General features: G+C 37.2%; 1 long non-coding RNA gene across 1 annotated transcript in view; it reads right to left on the reverse strand.

Moving 5' to 3' along the window:
• Nucleotides 1–13,289, reverse strand: part of LOC107664869 (uncharacterized) — a 21,364-nt gene extending 8,075 nt beyond the window's left edge. Inside the window, exons 1-3 of the long non-coding RNA XR_001631499.1 lie at nucleotides 12,933–13,289; nucleotides 11,929–11,999; nucleotides 9,032–9,084 (exon numbers count right to left, since the gene is read on the reverse strand). This is a non-coding gene — a long non-coding RNA (uncharacterized LOC107664869). The remainder of the gene's footprint in view (nucleotides 1–9,031; nucleotides 9,085–11,928; nucleotides 12,000–12,932) is intronic.
• Nucleotides 13,290–14,856: the final 1,567 nt, after the last annotated feature.

The following is a 14,856-nucleotide window of genomic DNA, read 5'->3' on the forward strand; positions in this document are numbered from 1 at the left end:
AAATAAATAAAAATTCCCCCAAAAATGATCAATTGGCCATTAGCACTGTAAACACATTATGTCTGTTTCATTCATACTGGACGCCAGGGGGCACCCTCGCACAGAAAATCCACATATCCAGTCACAGAAGAAGAAGATCTCATGACCCTCCAGGAAATCCCTTATATGGACAAAGGCATTGCTATTATAGCTGTAACTGAGTAAACAGAACATATAAACTTTTTGAATGATAAAACAAAGACAATGAACACTCGACTGCAACAATATAGTTTATTTGTGTTATTCAAGCCATCTCTGGTATTTTCATAATAATTAAGTATATTTATAATCCATTGCTAATCGATGTATTCTTTTTAAAGTAGCCTATGGAACATATTTTCTGCCTCATTCTGTGACAAGAAGCCACATCAGATCACAAAAGGAAGCATTTGACTGGTGTTGTGGAGTAAAAAGGTTATAATGTTCTCTTTTGTTGGACAACAGGTTTAGAAATGTGAATACAAGGGAAGTTTAGCTTTAGGCATTTTAATTTAAGCATGTTTAGCTTAGCTAACGGAAGCTGCTGCCATCAGCGCAAGTGCAATTACTACATTCACGCGCTCCTCGGATGCTCTCATTTCCTGAGTTGTGCTTTTAAGTCGGAATGTGAAAACAACATGGACACTCTCGTTACTACAAAGATGTGTTGGATTTGTATTATTAGAGCTTTCCGACTTGAGTTCACGTGCATTTTCTCAGTCGGGAAATTATTTTTCACGTGCGGTGCTGGTGATGATGCTTCTTACGTCCGTTTCGGAGAAACGGAGGACAAATATTTCAATCGATCGCTCAGGCATGGCACCTAAATGAGGCACTGAAATTTGCGCTCTGATTCGGTTCTAGTACATACGGTTACATAAGGGCCTTTCGCACCGCTTTAGTTCCAGAACTAAATGTACAGTACTAAAGTACTGGGACGATTTTGCGCGAACTATTTCCCAGTACCATTTAAAGGGTTGCATTCGCACCGAGAGTGTGTACCAAGAAGTGACATAAGCCGGTCGACAGCGACATCATTTGTGCGCGGCGTTCAACAGAAACAAAGAAGAACAACATTAACAACAGGAGGATGGAGGACGCTGTGATCGGAGCTGTGTTTTTGTTGTGTCTCAATAATAAGTTTCACAATAATGGACATGGAAAGTCGACGTATACGTAAAGCGATTGAAAGAATGGAAAGGAGGACTAAGAACATCCAACGACAACTGGCAGTGCTACATTTGCTACAAGTGCCTGCACTTCAGCGTCCGTCCATCCATCTATCGCTGTTCTCCGTACTTGCAAAATAAGTTGACACAATGTTTACAGTATGTTTACACAGCGTTTTAAATCATGGCGGGTGAGGGTGTTTTCGTACGCGTTTGGCCAATCAGTGTCTACTTGCATCACGGGTAGTACCAGTTGTGCTGGTTAGACCCTGCTAATTTGTAGGAGCTAATTTGGTTCTCGAAAAAGGCAGTCTAGTACTAAAATCGTACCCAGTTCCGGCGGTGCGAAAACGCCAAAAAGTGGGTAGTTCCACAATTAGTTCTGGTACTATGAAAAGGTTCCCGCGGTGCGAAAGGCCCTATAGGTACCAGTGCCATATTGGTACCGGGTTTCGATACCCAACCCTAGTTCCAAGGCCCGTGTCGACTGAGGCCCAACAGACATGCACGCTCAAGTGCCACATGCTCTTCTCATCATCTACAGACAGCATTAAAGGGCTGTGTGGAATTTTGAAATCATAATTACATTGCAAATGGCGAACAGAGTGAGTTATGCTGCACTGGAACATGATCTGATCTATAGCTAAGAATTGTGTTATCCTTATATAATGATATATATAACTAGATTTTATTGTCCCCAGAAGGAAAATACACATCTTTCAAGTTTATTTATTCATTTTGCTATAAAGTTTTAAGGGTGTGAGCTTCTAAGACTGAAAGTCACTGTCCATTCCCTCCATGGGGGTTTCTCCACTCAGCCCGGTAAAGTTTGGTGTGGTTGGGGGTGAGTGACTATAGATACCATTGGTCATGAGCATGCAGGCTATAACAAAAGCAGTCTTTATGTAGCATGCATGCTGATCCAGCAGCCCACGTTTTGTGCTGCAATTGACACGTCCAGCTCAGAGGGGACAAGAACGGGCCACAAGAGAGATGCAGAGATTTACCACTGCCTTCCTGCGGCCACACTAAAAACATTGTTAAAAGCGAAAACTCAGACACTGTGAAAATGTCAGAAAAGCTAACATTGCTAATAGAGATTTGCTTCATGTGGTTAATCTAAATAAAGTTATGACTTATTATTACTTAATCAACCTGACTATATTAGACAAAGCCAATTAAAATAATTTTAAGGGTTAGATCAAATCAAATATCAATCAGGGAACAACTGCTTATTTTCACGTTTTACAATGCATGATATATCAGACGGTCACGAGTGATATCCAAGACTGAACTGGAGACATTTTGTTAAAATGTTAGCTTCTGACTAAAATAATAAATAAAAGGATTAAGAAAATTAATTGCAGTGTCTTGTCTCTGATAAAGATAAATAAGTAGGCTATGACACTGTTGCGCTACCAGAGGACTTCATATTTAAAGCACATTTAAACTACACATGCTCATGACACTAGTGCTGTGTTCAAAATATCGATACGACGATGTATCGTCACAGAGATTCGCGAAACAACGTCGCGCGCACTCAAAGCGAACTTCCGCCAACACCGCGATGATGTCATATTTGCCGCGCGCACCTAAGTCAACTTGCGGACGTGTCGCGTATAAATCAGCCTTAAATCAGCCTTGAGCGTGTGTGCGTTAGATACAGTGAAGACAGCGCGTTAGTTTAGAACTCCGTATCGTGGCATCTGTATCGTGATACGTATCGTATCTTTGCTGGTGATACACAGCCCTACATGACACTATTACCGCAATTTTTACTATGCAAGATGTATATAAAAATTTTAAAAATACAGGCCAACATGAACGTATGAAATTATTTTCAAAGCAATATGTTGTAAACTATGCTCAAATAGTGATTATTAAATTACATTTGAAAGTAATAAAAGAAATAGTTTACCCAAAAATGTCATCATTTAATCACTCTCATATTGTTATAAATATGATTTTTTTTTTTTTGGTAACACTTTACAATAAGGTTCATTAGTTAACATTAGTTGACTACATTAGTTAACACGAACTAAGCATGAACAATACTTCTACCGCATTTATTAATCTTTTAAAATTAAAAGTTGCGCTTGTTAACATTAGTTAAAGCACTGTGAACTAACAATGAACAACTTTATGTACATTAACTAACATTAACAAAGATTAATAAATAGTGTATGTATGTAATGTATTGTTCATTGTTTGTTCATGTTAGTTAATACATTAACTAACATTAACTAATGGAACCTTACTGTAAAGTGTTATCGAATTTTTGTACTCTGTAGAATGTAAAAAGGGAACTTTTGAAGAATGCTGACACTTCTCTCTTCTATTCAATAAAAAAAGATGGGGACGAGGAACTGTCAAGCTCCAAAAAAGTCAAAATGCACCTTAGAATCTTCTTGGAATGACTTTATGAGAGGAACTGACTGAAATTAAAGTCATTATTCACTGTATTAAATCCTGCCTCATAGCTGTAGTTATAATTTAGTTTCACATTATGGAAAAAAAGCAGCTTGGCCATTCTGCTGTAAATAACTCGATTTAAATTGATATGATATTATCAAATGATTATATTGTCAAATGATATTACACGGAGCAAATAATGACAGAACTACAATTTTTTAGATGAACTATTTCTTTAATTCAACTAAAGGAACGCAACTAAACTGGTCCTTATTATGAATAAATACATGCATTTACACATAAACTGTAATTCTTAAAAGCATGCAAAAAAAAAAACGTAAGCGTCTTTCTCTGTATGTGTGCATGTATGCAGGAGTGTGACATATGGAAAGTACAGAGTTAAAGCTCTGAGGATTGAGCCATGAGCTCACTCTAGGATTAATTATGAAGACCTGGGACTTCTGGTTCTATGTGTGCGCGTCTAAGAAGCTATATGTGTAGCTACGCACACACACACACACAATACGCATGCACAAACTAGGGCTGGACGATATGGCCAAAATTTATATCACGATATATTTCTTAATTTCGGTCGATACGATATAATTCTGATATCGATATGAACACTATTAAAAAAGCCTCATAAAAACGGCCACAACAGATGTCTGTACCTACAAACTTATGAAAAATTAATTTGCCAACTCTATGAAACCTACTCCTATAAAACTATATATTTTATATTGATATTGAATTATTGTCCAGCCCTAGCACAAACACATTCCCAGGGAGATGGGCAGAGTTTATCATGACAACCAAGGAAGGGCAAAAGAAGGTTGAGAGACAGGAGAGAAAGGAGAATAAGAGGAGAGAGGGTTCCTTGGCATGTTAGCTTGGTCTCTATTGACCTGTAAACCTTTGTGACTGGAACAAATGCAAATGGCGATGACTTGCTCACAGAAAATACTAAAGGGCTATTCAAATGAGCCACTGCCAACAATGCAACATTGGCCTACCCATGGAGCAGCCCTCGTCTGGAGCTGGGCCTTCAAACTCAACATTAACAACAGTCTAATGAAAAACAAAACAGGTCTATGAGAGGTTCGGTGGATGTTTGTTTGAAAAACTTTCAGCATTTTGTCCTTTTTTTTTTTGCAATTATTTTTATCATGAAAATAATTTAGTCATTTAAAAATTAGCTGACTGAATTAATACAAAATATCTCTTTTTAAGAGAAAAAAAATTGACAAAAATAGCAATTTCTGCATCTCAAACGGAATTGTGCAAACTTTCCCAAACTCAAGCCAACAGCTGAGCCAACGTTGCTGTGTCGGGCTTGCTGGGGTGCTCAAACAAAGAACAATGTTTTATTTACACTATTTTGGGGAAATCTACAATAAGTTTTCTTATAGTTGACGGAATATTGCCATATCTTAGTTAACACAGTTTTAAGCGTGTTTTTGCTTTTCAGTTCTTTGAAATATTGAGACAGCCATTTCTAAATTTTTGTCTTGAATGCTTTGTGTAGAAAAGGCAATCCATCATATAACAAACGGAACTGTTTAAGGTTGACACAATGGTCACTTGAATGTGACAAGGGAGAATCTTTACCAATAAAGAGCTGGAAGGGGCTTTATTCCAACGGATGGGTAGATTCTTATCAGCTCTTGTCAGATGTTGTCACAATCATCAGAGTTTTAAAGACAAAAAATAGCAAGTTTCACAACTGCACTACTACTGCAGAACCTGCATAAAAATTTGATTACTCCGCAAAAAACAAAGACTTTGCTCTTGAAAAAGAGAAAACTATAAGCAAAGGATGATATGTAAGACAAATGCAGCTGTGACAAACAACACATCACTCATTTGTCATTATAACTTGCGGGAAGGTGGAAGACGATGCACGAACAAGTTCTACAGGTCATATTATTTCAGTCAAATAAAAATCATATTAGTCATAGTCTGACGGTGAGCTTAGGTAAATCATTTTAAAACACCAATGGGCACAAGCAGCTCACTTGCTGATAAAAAGATTTACACCTGTGCAACTTGAGATTTATTACATGCCAAACAAAAAGTTTATGTAATAACATTTTATGCATGGCTATGATCTCTAACAATGAAATATCTCAAGGACACTGTTCTGCTCAAGCTGGATGATTTTATTACTATGTGAGATAATTTCACAAATTCTGACACTCATGCAAACTAAATAGTCCTTATTTGGTCTTTGTCAGTGCAAATTCTCGATTCGCTGCAACTGTAAAAACAAATGATCATGATTTTAACAGTAAAAGACTAAAAATGCTACAGTAAAAACCTATTAATTTTATGTAATTTTACAGTATAATACTGTTAAAATGATGGTTTTTGGAAGTGAAAAAAGAACAAGTCATTGTATAATTTACAGTGAAAAACGTAAATTGACAGTCCCAGAATTCCCTGCATGAAGCTTCACATTTGATGTTTTTTTCACTGAAATAACCGTTTCTTCTAAGTTTTTTTCTTATCAGTTGTGTACATTAGGGATTTATCTTACATCTAATGTTGTTAAATTAAAGTTTATTGCAATATTTCAGTATCACATGTGTTACCATGATGGTGTTTATTATTTGTGTGAATGACACTGTGCACCTTCTATATATTAGTATTTACCTCTCCAGTTTGTGGAAGAGTTGCTTGTGATGAGCTTTGATTCATCATGTGACTTTCTAATCACCAGCTGTTTATGGTGGTTATCAGTGTATTACAATGTTACAAAACAGGTATTAGTACTTCAATAGGTTGGTGTATTAACATTATATCAGTTAATGAAATGCAGTTTTTAACTGTGAATTTAAGTCTGAAAACCTAAAATGTTGCTACCATATTTTTTACGGTAAAGTTCTGGCAACCACAGCTGCCAGCATTTTACCGTAAATGTCAAATTTTTTTTACAGTGTTTAGTTGGGAAGAAGTTTGGATGTTGCAATGGCTGAACTGGAAGCTTTTGCTATGATATGAAATTGTTATGACATTCTGATTCCATTAAACCGCACCTACGGAGAGCAGATGGAGTAGCTCACAGTCACACATATTGGGTTCTTACATTACAGCTGGACAGAGCAGAACAGAAGACATGCATTTTTCAAAGTTGCAATATTTTTAACTTGACACAGTGTCTTAAAAACATGGTGCTTATGGTGCAAGATGCTGGAAAAACAGCGTGATATGACAAAATCAACCAAAACAGTTGTCCGACTGCATGTGTTTATATGTGTGTGTATATATATTATATCAAAGTCAAAACGTGGCGTGGGTGTTTTTATATGAATGCATCTTTGAAGGGAACTGACTGTCTTTTGAAAGTTTTGATTATAAAGCAGCATTAATGAGTAGAGCGCTGTTTTGTTTACAGCCGTTACCGGGGAAACCGCTATTTCTGCCGCACCTAAAGCGCCTCCTGCTGGCAGAGAATGAATGTGCATTTCAATAAGCCCAAAAACAAAAACATTTATATTGTATTATATTACAAATATACATTTATGCATGAAATATATATGTATCTATTAAAAGATTACAATGTAATGTCTTCACTTGATGGCTTTTTTCCAGCAAATATTGATAAATGCCATTATTTCAGTTTATTATTTAAATAACGATATAAATACATGTACGGTATGTCATAACGTTGATGTATTTATTATGCAGCTACTTAAGAAATAAATCATTAATGGACATGAAATATTGATTTGAGTTTAAATAATTTCATTATGTGAGAACAAAGAGACTGCAAAGAAACATGACACATGAAACTAGCACATTTATGTTGTAAATTGGCTGGATGGGTCAATTATACAGTTTAGTGGTCATTATCCCAAAAAAAAAAAAAAAAATCATGATTCAAGTATTCCTAAAATAATGTCTGTTCTTCACTATTTACCCTGTTAGAGTGTAGCTCAAAGAAAACTCTGCAAAGACTTCGATGAAACCAGTTGGTTTCAAGCTGGTCACGTTTTTGCCACACGTTACCTCTGCACACAAAAAAAGAAAATAATAAAATAAATAAATAAAAATTCTGCTTTTTCTTTAAGCTTGTGTAAGTGTGATATTCTTAGGCTCTACCGGGAACATTTCTGCAAAAATGGCATTAAGTACTAACAGAGGGAGCATCAGAACACGCAAGAAAACATCTGGATGACACCTGTAAACAGCACATGACCTGAGAGTACATCCACGCTGCAGGAGACCAGGAAATGTGAATAATGTGTGAAAGAGAGCGTTAGATGATTGAGTGATAAAGACTGTGCATCTTCATAAATCAGCTGTGTCAAGTATGCTCCTCCTCTCTTTTTCTCCACTGCACACTACATGCACTGAGGATATTGAAACATGCCACATAAACATCCTAATACTTATCTGATTGCTTACAAAGTTTGGAAGCATTGAGTTTTGAGTAAATCAAATAATTTGGGAGATACTGGGATGTTTTGCAAAAGTAAAAAATCAGAAAGACAGAATGTTTTCGTTAACGTCATGCTAATTTCACACACTCCGAAATCCATGTAAAAACCAACATGTCAACCTACACAGTGATGAACAGAAGAGAGAAAGACAGTCGCAAAGAAGCCAAAAAACCAACCCTGCAGATCAGACAACAACCTCACCACTAAGATAAATCATGTTTGATCAGTGTGGTTATGAACACTGGCACGCTGAAGCGATCATTTTCAGACAATCTGGATACTGCGAACCTTTCATCCCAAATCTGCCTCTAATTTCAGTCAAACTGATGCAATGGGAGACTAACAGGTCAATTCTCATCATTTTTCTGCTCTGCCCACCATAGAAATAAGCTCTCAAAGACCTGCCCTAGATCTGAACAACCCCACTGTCTGATGAAATATTTGATCTGCGTATGATGTAACATGTAATCGAGTATCAGAGCATATAGGATGATGCAATACGTGTCATGAAGATTCTAATTTGGAAAGGACATGTCTAGAGTACCTGATATCTTCTTACTTCACTAAACAATCAACATGAAACGTTCACGGAAGATGAATAGAGAGGCCTCCCACACAGAATTCACATTTCAAAGAGACCACACAAACACTGCAAGCCTGCAGACTGGCTGCAGTATGCATTTAAAACGATGAATATACAATATCATTAAATCTTGTAAAATAATTATTATTGTAAAAGAAACAGGTAAACTTTTGAACATTTAGGTAATATTTCCAATGCAACAAAATGGTTAGATAAAATATGGCTATTTTTAAGTCCCTTTTTGAAAAAAATCATCTGCTAAATAAATCAATGTAAAAATTATGAATTTTATATTTATTTAATTAATGCTAAGTGTGAATTCCTTTACAAAACTGGCTTGTTGTGGCATGGAGTGGCACTGCAAATGTGTGTCGATGGTCACTTTAGTTTCTTAAAATGTTTCTCACCTGCGTAGTCCTGCAACACGCATGTTTGTCAGTGTAGTCCAAAGCCCCTGAACCTGTGAACAACAAATCACAGCCTATGAGCATTCACTAAAACTCAATGAAAGCACTTTAAGCACTTTAATTCATTTCAATAACTGTCCATAAGCTCATCTGTGCTGTGAATATTCATCCAAAACCACCGTGAACAGAGCAGCATTTTCATGGGTCACGACCTGGCTCAGTTGAGCCTGGAATGTAAAACCGAACCAAAGGAAGCAGAAAAGAACCCTGCAGGGGATTGTTTCATTTGCTCACAGGATTCATTAAGTCATTTTTGACTCAGGATCTCAGCTTCTGCTCATTGTAAGCCCAAAAAATAGATGTTTTCTTAGCAGGAGCAAAAAAAAAACCTAAGTTCTGCCAAAACAGACAATATAGCAGTATAAGGAGCTAAAACAGATGCAAGACTGCAGAAGGGCAATTCAGAGCTGAGGCCCTGGCTTTCTCCCCCTCTCTAGAACGATCCACAGTGGAAAGAAAAGCCTTCTCCCTGTCCTCAAATGAACTCAGACATGAGCTTCCTGTTAGACCCTGGGAGGAAACACCCAGCACAGCAACCTCACACTAACAGAGGAAGGCCTTCACTGCCGAATTCTTCTCTGCCTGCGAAATTAGGTCAAGCACTTAAGAGCTCCAAGCTCATACCCACAAGTTCGCTCTCTAAAATGAAAGCGCACACACGCTGACATACATAAATCACACGCGCGACCTAAGTTCCCTCGTGCACATGCATTCACAAAATGCGTCACCTGATGTCTCCCTGCATGACAGGTAAAACACAGCCCCGTAACTACAGAATGTGTGTCAGTCTGACTGTCCTCTGCTGCACTCGGAATCTGAGCGGCTTAGGCACATCCCCTTGTGCTCTATAATGTTCCCGACTCCTGTAGGACACGTATTGCTCTAACGGCTCTTCCTCACATCTGTGCAACCTTTTAGTGCCAGCTTCAGATAGGCTACAGGCTAAAAGCTCAGGACACGCCCCTGACCTCAGCTGACACTACAGGCCACTCAAATCATCCAGCCACTCATATCTGAGAGCCACACAAAAGCGTGGATTGATTGTGTGAATGTGTCAGGTTAGACGACGCGCCTCCCCCTCCCTGTGGTGATTGCATTTAAAATTTCAAATAATGTATGCTTTTTTCGTAGGGTTAGCTGAGGTAATCCGTCTTGGAAATGGGCCAGCGAAGAGACATGAATTTATGACTCTGTCGGTGCAAAGAGTGCGTAGGATTGTTCGCCTCTTTGTAGTCTCGAAGGGCTCGGTTGGCTTTGCTCAATTATCTGGTGATTTTCAAACCGTTTTAGTAAAAGATGGTGGTAACGAGCCGTCATCATTATCAAATCATTTTGAAAGGCCAAGCGAAATGCTCAGATTACAGTACCGAGTCCAGGTCATGTTGACACATTACATGTTTGGCCTTCTATCTCTGCTGAAATGCAGCAAGGGAAGAAAGGGAAAGCGCACTGAAAAACTTGAGGCTGAGCACAAAAGCAGAGAAGGGATGAAGAAAAAAGTCTGAGAGAAAAAGAATATGACAATACCATACGCCAAATTTCTGTCATCTGTTGCAAAGAGTTTGGGGACACATTCCTGTGGGATTGACAGTTTGGCGTGGCTGTAGCACCAGGGCCCAGTCATGGAAAGACACTTCCAGCATGCACACACACTTTACGAACTCAGCAAGACCTACGGAATGCGATCTGGCCTCGGTCGTGCGCTCTCAGCATCGGCCTGGCCTGAGCCTTCCTGCCTAGGGTTACGTAGCTCTGTGTTCAACAGCAGTTTGGTTATTTCCCCGACAGGAGATGTAAATGAAAAGATATTTTTGGCAAGACAAATCAAGTGCTGAGTGACAACATTAAGACAACTGGAAACAGATTTCCAAAATTACTGATTTTTCTTTTTGTTTTGAAGTGCTGACATCATCTCCATTCTGAATGTCTCCTCCTATTTTAGAAGGTATACGACAAGAAAAATTATTGAGGAAAAAAAGAAAAATATACAGGCCCTTCAAAATAATGCATGACATTGTTTACAGTGAGCGTTGGGTCACATTAAGAGGCATGCATATGTAAAACATCGGACTGAGGTTTCGTGTAAAACCTCAAAAATACCTAAAACATCCCCATACTTTTTAAAAAAAATCTTATTTTCTGCTTAGGTTTAGAGGCTACTTCTATTTATTTAAAATGCAAACAAGCAACGATAAGGACAACTAAAGCTGCATCTGAATTTTTTTAATGCACTTTGTCTGCCAAAATTACCACTGACAACAAATTAATAACACACATTTTACAAAAGGAGAAATAAATCTGCTGATGATAAAATTGTGTTTTTAAAATATATTTAAAGTTCCTTTTGAGTAAAAAAAAAAAAAGTTTTTGCTTATTTCAGTTCAGCAACTCATTCACAGAAGACAATTAGAGCATAAGAAGGCCATTTTAGCCTAGGTTGGTAATAGCACAGTCAGCATAACAAATCTCAAAGGATGTTGGTTAACATGTTATAGCATGTATGTGTAACACACAGAGCGGTCAACAACCAGAAGTAAAGCCTCACAGATACATAATGAGATGCACAAATCCATGCACTTTCATATCTATTAATAATACATTACAAAACACATATGCACAATAAAGCATTATACGTGCATGAAACTGTAGTTTATATTATTCAGTAGGCTTCATTATTCTAACATCTGTCTGATGTACGTGTACAAAAAAGTACACAGATAACGGCAATCTCACTTTTAGCATATAACAGCAGATTATTATCTCATTCTATTATTTACACTGAGTTTATTTACACTCACTCTGTATATTTATATGTATATTTAAAGACAAAATCGTACCAGATAAAAGGTGGACGTACATTACATCTCTGGGTTGAGTCCGATATAGATTTTCGCCATTTCAAGCACCACTGCAACACAGACACACACACACACACACACACACACACACACACAAACACACACAGTCTAACATTTCAGAATAAGCTCTATTCTCACTGGCTGTAAAAAAATCAAAAAATCAAAAAAGTCTGCAACATAGCATTATGCATTTAAAGAAACAAAACCTGGTCAAATAACTGGCATGTATTTCGATAACTGCATTATCATCAACTCTAAAAGGGGCATATTGTCTTAGGACTTGTTTATGCATGATACAAGTCAAGGAAGCCACCTAAGATATTAGAGCATACATTTTCAGTACAAAGGGATCAAAAAATATTTTATTTTAATAATAATCGTATCAGCTGAGATTCATCTATTCATTTCACTATGTTGCATGACACACTGTCCACAACCTCCGTCCAGTTTGATATAGACGGGATGAAACAGGTTGTAAAAATACATAAGCCTGGCAGAAATATTTTAGTGAGCAACCCTATTTATGAAATACACACACTCGATTTATTTTGCTTTTAAAGGAGAAGACCAGATCAGTCTCATGGTGCCTTCAATAAAAGAGAAGAATTTACACAACCCCAAATAAGAGAGCAGCACGATCGATTATTTGAAAAGCACGAACAAAAACGTCTGGCCATGAAAAACAGACCTCTTTCCTATCTCTTATGTGTCTCTAACTCCATTATTCTCCTCGACATGCACTAACAAAATGAGTTAAGGTTATTCCTCGTTTAATTCATTCGAGTGCGTGCTCGACAGATAACGTTATTTTACATTTGATGCCAGGTAAATAAGCTGTGAAAACTAGGCTACAATTCAATAATGCCCCACATGCCGGCTTCGTATGATTGGCGCATGTAATTTCAAGCGTAACAGCGAAATAAAAACAATACAGAAAAAAACGACCGATGGAACCAACTAAAATATGATAACGGCAAACTTACATTATTTACGTCCGCGTTTCATCCGCTTCTTAGCGTCGTCTCGATCATTCGTGCTCCTTTAGTTGTCGTTAGAAACGAGCAACGGCAAAACAAACAAATGAAACTTGACGGGAGTCGTTGGGTAAAACCACGACGACCGTTTTTATTTTTCAAGTTCAGGCTGAAATTCTTGAACGCGGTTAACACACGACCGTTAATGCAGTCTGTCCGCCAGCAAACTATCACAACCTTCTGATCTACACAAAAACATGACGACACACTGCGTCTTTTAAAGGTAGCTTTTTTTTTGGTAATGATCAAGAGGAGCTGTTCATCCTCGCAACAGCCACACCGGACCGGACCGACAGCCTCATACTACCGTGAACTAGAAGATCACACAAGTTCAACTAAGGTGAACTGTGATTCACACACGAGCGCGCGCAGCGACCGTTACACAAGAGCCAGACAGCAGCCGCTGACCTAATATCAGCACTAAATAACACACTGTTTACTCTTATTCACATCGGATATATAATGATGGTGGCTGTGGGCATTTTTTCTTTTAATTCATGGGCCCGTCGTGCTCGGCCCGTTCGGCAGATTTACCTCAGAGACTAACAGCTCGACGAATATGCAGTCCGTTTTCAAACCGACGAAAAATCTGAGGTAACGTTAAAAAGTTTCGACTTGAGAAGTCTGTTGTGGTTGATCTCGGAGAAAGAAACACCGTAGGTAAATACAAGTAAAAAAAATAAAAAATTGTGGTTTAAAAACATACTTGATTTTTATTATTTTTTTTATGAGGACGAGAGTGTTAGGAATTATATTTGCTCATTTGCTGATCTCTGAAATAAATAAGACATACTACCTGTTGGCTTGCCGATTTATGTAGTAATAATAAAATATTTACCAACCATTTAGTATAAATGTCTACTTATGAAATATTTACAGGCGTTTAACCGTTCTGTAAAGATTTTCATAAAAGTTTGTAGATGTCCCGGGTCTTGTAAGCCGTCGTTTAACCCATTTAGTGAGCACATGTATTTTAATTCTTGGATAGTAACGTTACAATGAAATAAACTTCATGGCTTTTCTAAAAGAATAAATAAATAAAATAAAAAAGGAAAATATAAACAGCTAGTAAAAGTATATCCCTGGTCATACGCGTAAACAGTTTGCTCTAAGAGACCGAACAGAATGTTTAAAAAAAAGAAATAAGATCATTTATTTATTTATTTTACATTTACTTTGTTTCATTTAATGTGACAATACTTCAAAAGACAAAATCTACAGTTGTATAATATGAATCAGTCACTTATTAAAAAATGTGACCACTGACATATTTACATGTTTATCATCATGATTTATATGAGAATAATGGACCCTTTTAATATTATATGCATCAATTATGGTAGCTTTATCTGTATTATGACATGTTTTATGGAGCCTTGGCATCATCTTTCAGAAAGGCAAATTGGCATTAAACAGCTTCAGTCATGTATTTACACCAACAATATTAAAATGCACTTTCATTTTTTTTATAGTTGACAAAAAACTTTTTAGTCACAAACAGGGGATTAAATGGGTTAAGTGAGAAGGACTTCAGGCTATCATGTGATATGATGTTAAACCTGTGTGTACGTGTGTGTGTTTGCCATCAAAGGCATTTTGAAGGGCATTTTTATCAGGTTTTGGCTAACAGTGTGATGTGAGTCATGCATTCATTCAAGACTTATTCACATACTAATTTGCAACATTAATATTAAGAATTTCTGTCTCGATGTTCAGTACAGACATGTTAAATGTATTAAATGTTTTAATAGAAACAACAAAAAAACTTGACTTTAACTTACAATACTGTAAACTCTGTTAAGGAAAATTCTAATTTACTCCTATTATTGGCTCTCAGAGACCATTAGTGTGATTTTTTCCCTGCTTCAAGTCT

The sequence above is a fragment of the Sinocyclocheilus anshuiensis genome, unplaced genomic scaffold (assembly GCF_001515605.1).
Source record: "Sinocyclocheilus anshuiensis isolate Anshui unplaced genomic scaffold, SAMN03320099.WGS_v1.1 scaffold299, whole genome shotgun sequence".
In the NCBI taxonomy this organism is placed as follows: domain Eukaryota; kingdom Metazoa; phylum Chordata; class Actinopteri; order Cypriniformes; family Cyprinidae; genus Sinocyclocheilus; species Sinocyclocheilus anshuiensis.